Consider the following 10,342-nt stretch of genomic DNA (forward strand, 5'->3'; position numbering starts at 1 on the left):
TTATATAATAATATTAATATCTGTCATTAATCTAATGATTAAATACACACTAAAATATTTTGTTCGATCACAAATAAGTCAATTAGATAATGTCTACTATCAACTTCTTAAAACCTTACAAAAAAAACATAACAAAAGAAATATATCTTTTACAAGACCTTTTCAAATCATTAATAACTTTACGAGTTGTACTAATTTAATGGATCCTTGGCTTCTTTTCCTTCACCATCATCTTGATCCTTGAAAAAAAACAAAGAATGACATAATAAGTAATCTTATATAAGGTGATATATTATAGTGATGGTCAATTATAAAAGATGTAAAAAAGTTAGTTAATGACAAAAGAAAAGAATAGTAACTAGTAACAACTTGATTTTGATAATTCAAGTGAAACAATGAATGATAATATTATAACAATACCTCTGTAGTAATCAAATGCATAGCTGACTTTGCAGCATCTATAAGTTGAGCAGAAGCTTTTCCATCACGCACCGCATCCAACACTAGAGAAAAATGTGTAGCAACGGTCTTCATCATCTTAGTATGCTCATCAAACTTGTTAGTTTCTCTTTGTTTTGTTTTTCAAGTTCCTCATTTCTCTTCTTCAATAAAGATGTTTCCACAATGTTTTCAATTCCACATGTCTCCTTTTAAGTTTTCCATAACCTTCTTTTCTAAGTTCACCACGCACCCCATGAATATCACTTTTTTTCACCCCAAATCCATATCCCTGGGTCGTTCAGGTACTTCATCTCCATTCATGACAGCTTAAAGGCTTCATTCTCAACGTCAACACGAGCATAGTAGGATTACAAAGTTTAATGAATCAACCTTTGCCTTTGCATCCTCCTACATATTTTTAGGGAATAAATTATGTAAATCTGATGATAGAAAAATAGAATGCAAAGATAGACTAATGTGTTAGACCAAGTACCAAAAAGTCTGAAGTGTCTGTGCCTTCAAGATAGGTTCCATCCTTCCTCTTATGAGTTGCTTCCCAAAGTTCAATCAAGCTCATTTCTTCTCCATGCTCATCTTCCTATAAATAATTAGTTACCTTATAGTAAGTCTAAAATAAAAATGCAACTTAATACTATATTATGACATAATGACACTGAGACAAAGATAGATGGTGCAAGTTGGAGAAGCGCAAGATAATAACATTGATCACAAACGCAAGATATCTTGTCAAGTTGGAGAAGCGTATACTAAGCATTTCAGCTTCAGATACAACATTAGGCTAAACATGTACAAATTTAAGTACTAGACAAGATAGGCCCCAATCAGCTTTGAGGGAAAATTATTGGGATACGAAAACCTCTTATGCGTCTGTTTTATATTAGAGGTTATGCTTCATTGAACTATTATTACAAGTGCACAACCATCACCTTCCTTTATTAGCAGTGCAAATCGCAAAGAAATATAAAATTACTTATACGGTATACCATCCTCACTTCTTTCAACAAATTTTGACAGACACAAGGAAAACCAAGGCTTATCACATCATATCTGCAATAATCTAAAACAAAAAGTTCAATAAAGTGCCTCAAGCAACCTCAGCTATTATCACGAGCTGCAATAAAAATCCTATTTACAAATTCACTTATCTGATCTAATTATCACGACAATATATATGGTAAACATAAACCCACTCTTAATTTCCATACTAATCAAACGTTACAACTTCAAAAACCTACATTAAACTACTAATTACAAAACATATTCAAAACCCCCAATCCAAAACCAACACATTTAACTCCCAAGTAAACCCTAAAACATGAACTAATCAAATAAAACTCCATCTCTCCCCCCCCCAAAAAAAATCCTAAATCAGAGGCTAAACATGTACAAATTTAAGTACTAGACAAAAAAATTCAGCCTAAAGACAAGCAAATGCATATTGGGAACTATTCTTACACGTAGAAGGATATATGCAAAGTCAATTAGAAGATAATTAATGAAGCATAACCTCTAATACAAAACAGACGCATCAAAATTCTACATTTTCCTCTTATGAGAGACAAAGGGAGAGAAATCATTGGCATTACATCAGCAAAGTGATAGCGGGAAACAAACGGACACGATTTGGATGAATGGAGATATCTTTTCTTACTATCAGCATATACAATAAGCTCCATGACTGATGCAGATTTCATACTACAGATACAAACGTCTTAATAACGAATCTTGATCACTAAAGATAAAATAAACTTGATTTTGAAACTTTGAGTGAAAATTTATTCCTTACATAATCAGCTCGTATATTAGCGTAACTAGTAGTTACTAATGTATGAACTTGATTTTGAGCTGCTCGTGCCGCTTTTCCAAGTTGAGACAATTGCTACACTCGCAATGGAAGTTTTAGTTAATATTGTAGAAGTAAGATGTGTCACACGTTATAATAATAAATCGAAAAAAGAGAGAAGTACCTGTCCTTTGTGTGAGAACTAATACTGAACCAATGGTTTCCATTCAGAACGAGTATGTCCACTAGGCACAATATCATAATGTTCTTCCTTTGTGAGCTTATCGGGTTTGAAGAATGTCAATTAAGCGAGTGTTTATAGTGTCTCCAACATTTGTCAACACGTTGGAGAGCTAATGTATTATAGACCTCATCCTCAGGAATCACAAAATGTTCCTTCAACGAAAAAAGAAAAAAAAAAATAATGCAAGATCAATAAGACATAAGTAATAAGAAACATATATATATTCATAACAATTTTAGTTTGAACTTGTATGCATACTCTCATCTTCATAACAATTTTAGTTTTGAGTTTCACATCAACATGATGCCAATTCTTTTCTCCAATTGGACAATAGGTCCCATCCTTTGCTACACTTCCTAGAAATCGCACCAAGATATGCCCACCTTTCCTAATTGGTTGGTTGAACTCATTAAACTGCATATGGTACCTAACACCACGACTGTGCCAAACGTCTATGGGCTGAATTGAACCGCTCATCAACTGAAGTTCACCCTTAGAATCTACCAAAGAAAATATGAAACCATGAAAAAGTGGGATAAAGGAGTCAATTCTTTTATAAGCTAAAATTAATTGAAGCTTTAACATAGTCATAATTGGTTACATATTCTCGTATACAAGCAGAATTTGATTAACTATTTTCTACCTGCCATTCTTCAGTTTATAAAAAACTACCACACATAAATCCCATTGTTGGAGAGGTTTGAGACAATTCCAGATGAAAGTTGTGCGAGGATTAGTTTACTTGTCTTATCCTTATGCGAGTATCTTTAGCTGCCTTATTGAGGAATTTACTAAAACTTTTCAGAGTTTTTCTTGTAATTTTAAGTTGCCAACTATCGTCGTTAACTTGCTATCAATTTTACATATTCCGAACTGATTTCACTATGAATCAAGTTTAGTGGTCTCTGACTTTATATTATTCTACCTCTTAAAGCAATCATGCCCATGTTTTTCTCACTTGAATTTTGTAATTTTTTTCTTTCATAAGATTGCATATGAATTTGACTTCACAAGAGAGGCTGCAGCTATGGATAGGATCAGGCATTTTCTCTATGAGAATAACAAGAAGAGTCCTTTCCTGGTACCACGAGTTATGAAGGACATGGTCAGTAGGTAAGCTGCTAACTGCGATTTAAATGCGTAGAAAGTATAAATACAGAGGATCGTCTCACAAGATTGGCCAACCCCGACACCAGCACTATAAGAAAACTTAAACCTAAATGAAAAAGAAAAATAAAGACAAACCTGACTAACCAAAGACACTGACACACAATTGAGTAACAGCATTCTGAATAATAGAATGCCTACACATAAAACTCTTTAAAGCACATAGAACCCCTATAATCAATGATCATTTGAAGGCTTTCTGAATACGGAGGCTACATTAGAAGAAAGTTGTTGCACGGCCAGGACTTCAAGAGTCCAGCAAACTCTCTAAGCAGTCAATTGACTGAGCAGAGCTGCTGATTGTTTAACTTGCTGAAGAATGGAGGCAACAGGAAGCATAAAACTCAAATAACTTAATTTTGTTTTATGTTTCTTCATTTCCCCTTAGCCTGCCTCAGTTCCATATTTTCTTAGATAAATAAAAGAAAAGAGGAGATCTTAAAATCTAACTAGAGAACTATTTTTATTCGTTACACTTTCTGTTTCTTATTTTGTTCTTTTTATGTGGATTCATCTGAGTGTTTGATGTGCTCTCTAAAACAGGCTGTGCCTAGGAAGTTACACAGCTCTAGACCATATCCAAACTCATGTTCATCATTGTCATGTCCATCTAACTTCGTGAATAACCTTTCATACTTTCAGTACTCAAACTGCGATGCTTTCTTTGATGGTATATATGTTGTATAATAATATGTGCAAAAAAACTACAATTTAGCTTGAGTTTCAGGTACCCTTGATTGGGGGGAGGGGGGGATTGAGGAAAACATGTGCGCCCGCCCTTTGTGTGTATAGGGCGACTATTCCAAACACTTGATTGGAAGGGGTTCTGCTTATCTTACTATAAGCAGCAAATTGACTTATGTTCTTAATTTTTAACTATATAATAACAGAGATGCTCAGAATGCAACTATTTAAATGAGAACATCAATAGCAAGGAGATGTCACCCATATAAACATGACGAGCTAGGGTCAATCTTGCAACTACAAGTCACCCAAACCCAAAAAGAAGGAACTCCAGAAAAAGTCTAGCCCTGAATCTTCAGAATCATGCATGTCACACTCACGTCTTTACAAAATCAAGGGAATGGCAAGTGATTATTATAGAGTAACTAGAGTTTGACTTATATGTGACTTTAGTATTCATGATTCACCCCACTAGTAGAAAAAACCTCAATTGCTCCGGTTTTTAAAGCCGCAAATGCTCCGTATTGCACGCGTAGCAGACGCCATACGAGCATTTGAGACTCTTACAAATGCTCCGGTTGCAACCGAATCATTTGGCAACACAAATGCTCCGGTTTTAAGGAAAAACCGGAGCATTTTGTGCTTCCAAATGCTCTGGTTTTTAGGGAAAACCGGAGCATTTGAGGCCCAAAAAAATATAAAAAAAAAAAATTTTTTTTAATTATTTTTTTATGCTAAATTAATACATAAAAAATTTTATATAGGTAAAAAATTATATTTCTAATATTTTTGTTCCTGAATATTACAGATCCCATATGAATAATAAAAAATTACTGTGAATATTAAAAAATGACTAATCAAAGCAACACCGAGTACGAGCTTGTTGACAAATATGGCTTGAAGCAAAGCAACCTCATATGGTAGATTTTTTCAAGTGCAGAGCAAAATAGTCTTCATTCAGTCTTCATTCAGTAAGTTATGTACTTCATAATCATTGCTCAATACTCAATAGTCAATACTTTCATGATTGTTGATCAGATAATTAACAAGACATTCAGGATGAATATATATCTGAGACAACCCATAAAGAAAGATGAACAAGATAGAGCAGCAAAAAACCTCTTTACCAAATTGAAGAATTGAAGCAAGGTCTCCGTTTTCCCACCCCTCTCTTCATCTCCACAAACATGACCAATTTGGACAAGGATATCATATGCCCTATTTCTGGTTTTCTTATTCGCCTGCAAATAAAAAAAATAATTAGGAGGGAATAACTACTGAAACCTATCAGCAAGGAAATATGAGCAAATTCGAGATGAAAGAGTTTTGCAATTTCTTAAGAAAAGCAATTTATAGAGCCCAACCTGCCTTCTCGAATAAGGAAAAATATCAATAAAGTAACAAGCAAAAGCTACTTCTAAAACAAGGTATAAATATAATTAAAGACCACAAGCTACTTTCTTTATCGATGAGTAAACAAAAAAAAAAAGATAACTTTCAAGCAGCAACTGTAGAGAGAGACAAAGCGAGTGGAATAAATACTTTTGGCCCGCGAGAGAGACCTTGCTTGTGGACCGACAGAGCGAGCTGTAATGGTAGCTAGTTGCTTCAAAACAGCAAATAAATGTAAAGCCAACAAATTTAAACAAGTCAACACCATATTGCAGCACATGGGGTGCTAGTAAGCTAAGATGAAAAAGTCAGCTTAAGAAAACGAAAAAAGTAATAAGAAGTTGTATGAAACCTTCCTGGGTACACTTGCAATGCTATTTTTCTTGCTCATTTCGTTAGCTTCAAATACCTCGGGAACATCTAAGATTTCCATTCGGAGCTTCGAAGGTTCACGAGTGCAACTGTCCTCTTGCTTAGGTTTGGATTCAATTGTTAGGGCTTCTACATATACATTCTTCCTACAATTTTTAAAAAGGGAAAGATTAGGATGATAATCAGACAGCAAAACTCCACCATACTACTAATAATAGAAAACAGAAATACATTCACTACTTAAATATAACACTGATATGGTTCACAGATAGCATTACTCCTTCAGATTTAACCACTTACAAGAATCAGATCCCAGCTTTCATCACTTCTTGATGCACAGATCGATCAAAAGATACAAAATTAATGTAACGACATTAATGAAGACATCTCTCATTACATAGTTGAATGATATGACTGCAGTTTAGTGCCAAAATTTTCAAGATTCACTAGGATTGAGTGAATGGATCAGTAAATATGTATGGAGTGGTGAGATGTGAAGAGAGAGACGAACATGTGTAAAGTATACTATGCTGTTATAGAGCTGATTAAACTGATTAGGTTTTTTTTTTTTTTGACGGGGATTAAGCAGATTAGTTATAATGTAAAATATTAGAGTTTATAAAGGATTACATAAACCAATTACTTTTTGCAACATATAAGAAGACTAAAATAGAATCGTATAGGCTAGGTCATAATCTTAAAAAAATAGATTGCCATGCATGCTTCTTTTAATAAACCTAGCAAATGGGAAAATGATTACCAGCGTTGCAAATGAAAGCTAGCAAATAGTGAACCTACGGAGTTTTTTTTGCATGAACCAGTAGATCAAGTGATACCTCAATCGATGGCTAAGGAAGATAAACTATAAAGGCACTTACTCAAACTATATTCTCCCTACCACCCCATGCACCAGCATATCACAGTGAGTGACTTCGAGGCTGATACATCTCACGTTTAAATACACTTCCACATGTAACTGTTAGTGACGCTAGTATTAGATAATATATATACCATGAAATCAGGATATGTATTCATCATATGAAAAGAATTCACAAGAGAGAACAAACACACCTAGGATATTCACATATGGAGCATAATTCCCCTATAAGGGGTATAAGGAACAATGATATAATCATACCAGATTTAGTACAACAAAATATGATCTTTTTGAGATTAGAGCAAATGATTATACACTCTAAGCATGGCTTTCATAACAAATTTCCACCCATGCAGCTGGCAGTGTTTCTAACCATTGGTTTTCCAAAATCTTTTGTTAATGTTGTTATTATGTTTCGCCACACAATGAGGGAACGAAACATTCATTTCGATCGAAATTCGAAACTAATAAACAAAAATTCATGTATATATTCTTGTCTTGTAAAAGAAAATACCAGAAGAATGAAGAAAACAATTAACAGATGATCTTACCTACTTTGAATCTTTCTAGAGTATTTCATCATATAATGCAAATCAATTGGTGATAAACATGCTAGTAATACCTTTTGGGACTTGAATACTTATGTATTATAAGAGAGAGATCTAGAGGAGCAACCGAGCACAGTGGACTCGCAACTACAGGTAGCACAAGGATAGGGTAAAAAAGATTATCAGCACTGTCAATTGTATGAATTTAATCTTCATTTTCAACTGAAGAAACTGAACAAAAAAAAAATACCGACGGAAGACATGAATGTAGAAAAGAACTCTAATCAGAATGAAATGAATTGAATGACAAGCACTAAGCTATACTCCTTTCATAAATGTGTTTTTAGTGAAATTTATCTGATTTTATCAAATTGTTGTCTGCATTTTCCCAATTGCATGGTGTTCATTTTTACCATATGTGTGCTCAACCCAACAAAAGCACACTATTATACCTAGTGAAGAATAAAATTCTCAAAAACCGAAACCATTAGTAATGTTTCACACAAAGTGCGGTAAATATTATGGTTGCGACTTCTTTACTACTTGCATAAGAGAAAGATATAGCATTCCTAGTTATATAGGAGGTGCATAAAGAATAAAACCGTCATGCAGCCAAATCTATCAACTGTACGAGGGTCTTGCTCCAGCCCCCATACATCGATATAGGAGGCCGAAATACAGAACAATTATCATATGAATGAGAGACGAATTTTACCTGATGTTTCCGACTGGTAAGCGGGCGTAGCTCAATCCATGAACACCCATTGATCATAGGGCCAAGCACTCGATACTCGGTCATAGCTTCTTGAGAATCTTCTAAACCTGATGGATGAGCCAGCATGACCCTCTCAGTTTTCCCGTCATCAAGAAGGACCTGCAGAAAACTTTTGTCAAATTAACATGAACCTTAAACGTCAACAAAGTGCACCAACATCACTTGTTTTTAAGGAGGAGAGTGGTTGAGAGAACCTTTGTGAGAGGAGCACATATTACACCTTCCTTTTCTCTAGGGGACCCAACAACCAATGCCCAATATCTCGTGAAAGTTGCTTCACAAGAATCATTCCAGGCCTGTTTTAGCCACAAATACTTCTCGAGTTAGATTTGCAACTTCAAACAACGTACTATCTATAATCATAATAAAACATTGTAAATGGAGGAGTATCAATACCAGACAAGATGTTTTTGCCACATTAATGTTGATGAATAGATGTTGAAGATAAGAAGCGCTCTCCTTTGTCCTCCCCATCAAGAGGATCCCACTACTTTCTCTGTCAAGACGATGTACCTAAAAAGAATATACTTGATTAAGATAGAATGGATCTAGTAATACAAAAGAAAATCATATTAAGCAATGGTAACAAATGGAAAGAGGGGAATATGGCTATATAACAGGGGATATAATAGACACAATACAGAATGTCAAACTGCCATAAAGTTATAAAATAAAGATAGCTAACAAATTTCATAGTAACCCAGAAGCAGACAAACAATAGTAAAGGTGAACAACAAGATTTGCCAACAATAACCTACAATTAAGCTAGAAGTTGAATCCACTTGCGCATAAATCGAATCATTTTAACATCGAATCATAAGAATCGAAAATCAAAACCCTAAATCGAATTTAACTCACCAATCAAGCTAATATGGTCAAATTTAACTGTGTTGCAGCTCCAACATAAAAATTGCGCTTAAATTTCAGGCGAACATCCTCAAGAACGTCGTTAGAATCTTCTCTATCAAGATCAAGATGGGAAATCCTTTTCAATTTCCTTTTAGAAGGGAACTCATCATTAATTATTGAGTTTTGCTTTAAATTTAAGTACGAGCAGCAACTCATAAGAGTAGTTAGATGTCATTTAAAGGTCTGTCAAAGAAGATGAAATCACTTAAACCAACAAAAAATCATGTGAAAACCATATCATCTTTCTTCCTGGAATCTCTAGCGATGGAACCCTATGTCTAATCGACAGCAGTAGCGTCTCCGAACCCCTGAAGCTCTGATTCGTCGCAAAAATACCTTCAAAAACCATAGAACAGCTTACGATGCTAAACCACCAACAACCGAATAAAAAAAAACCTAATTTCTCATCAATCTTATTAAAAGCACAACTAGCTTATGATTAGGAAATCTATGACTCAAAACTAGAACACAAGTACTTCATTTAGGTTAGGAATCAACTTCGCACCTCTATTTCTTTTCTAAGCACACAAATCCACCATTATCGACATGATTGAAGCAGAAAAGAGAGAGAAAGTGAGGAGAAAGAGAAGTAGTGTTGAAACTTACCGATCGAACGACGAACCGAGGCTTCTGAAATCGCTACAGCAGCGTCTTCCATAAAAAAACTGCTAGTTGTTCCACACATAAAGAGTTACAAAAGGCTCAATTTGAAGAAACTGATAACTTGCTTTACAACGAAAGAGAGAAGGCGAGAAAACTAGGTTGATGAAGAGAAATGAAAATAGGAGGCAGAGAGGAAAAGAGGAGAGAGAAAGGGGGTATGTATGGGGTTTCTAATTTCAATGAGAAAATCAGGGAAAAAAGAGAATAAATAAATAGAGAAGTTTTATTAAAATAGTAAAATGCTCCGATTGTTTTGAAAAACCCAAACATTAGTGATTTTTTTAAAAAAAAATATTAGAAAGGCTGTCAAATGCTCGGGTTGTTTAAATAACCCAAGCATTTGTAAAGTAGCAAAAGAAGTTTTTTCCACTAGTGCCCTCGTGTCATCCCATAGAAAAAGAGTTATGTATATATCTTTATTTGTAAGTTGATTTGACAGATAGGTTCCACTTTTTAAGAGTTTGAT

The 10,342-nt window shown here is 34.5% G+C and overlaps 1 non-coding gene across 17 annotated transcripts; it reads right to left on the minus strand.

Annotated features, from left to right (window-relative positions):
* Nucleotides 1–10,067, minus strand: LOC104906138 (uncharacterized). Of its 17 annotated transcripts, none has more exons than XR_007271173.2 (13): nt 9,820–10,067; nt 8,701–8,817; nt 8,499–8,600; nt 8,245–8,403; nt 5,883–6,250; nt 5,460–5,581; nt 2,748–2,989; nt 2,430–2,641; nt 2,249–2,341; nt 2,049–2,157; nt 935–1,039; nt 421–849; nt 1–239 (listed from the first exon to the last, which is right to left on the minus strand). It is a non-coding gene; the product is annotated as an uncharacterized LOC104906138 (transcript). The 17 variants fall into 17 exon arrangements; XR_008968010.1 differs by lacking the exon at nt 2,049–2,157 and adding an exon at nt 7,604–7,676; XR_007271166.2 differs by lacking the exon at nt 2,049–2,157 and adding an exon at nt 9,163–9,549.
* Between the last annotated feature and the right edge of the window lie 275 nt (nt 10,068–10,342).

The sequence above is a fragment of the Beta vulgaris genome, chromosome 2, assembly GCF_026745355.1.
Source record: "Beta vulgaris subsp. vulgaris cultivar EL10 chromosome 2, EL10.2, whole genome shotgun sequence".
In the NCBI taxonomy this organism is placed as follows: domain Eukaryota; kingdom Viridiplantae; phylum Streptophyta; class Magnoliopsida; order Caryophyllales; family Amaranthaceae; genus Beta; species Beta vulgaris.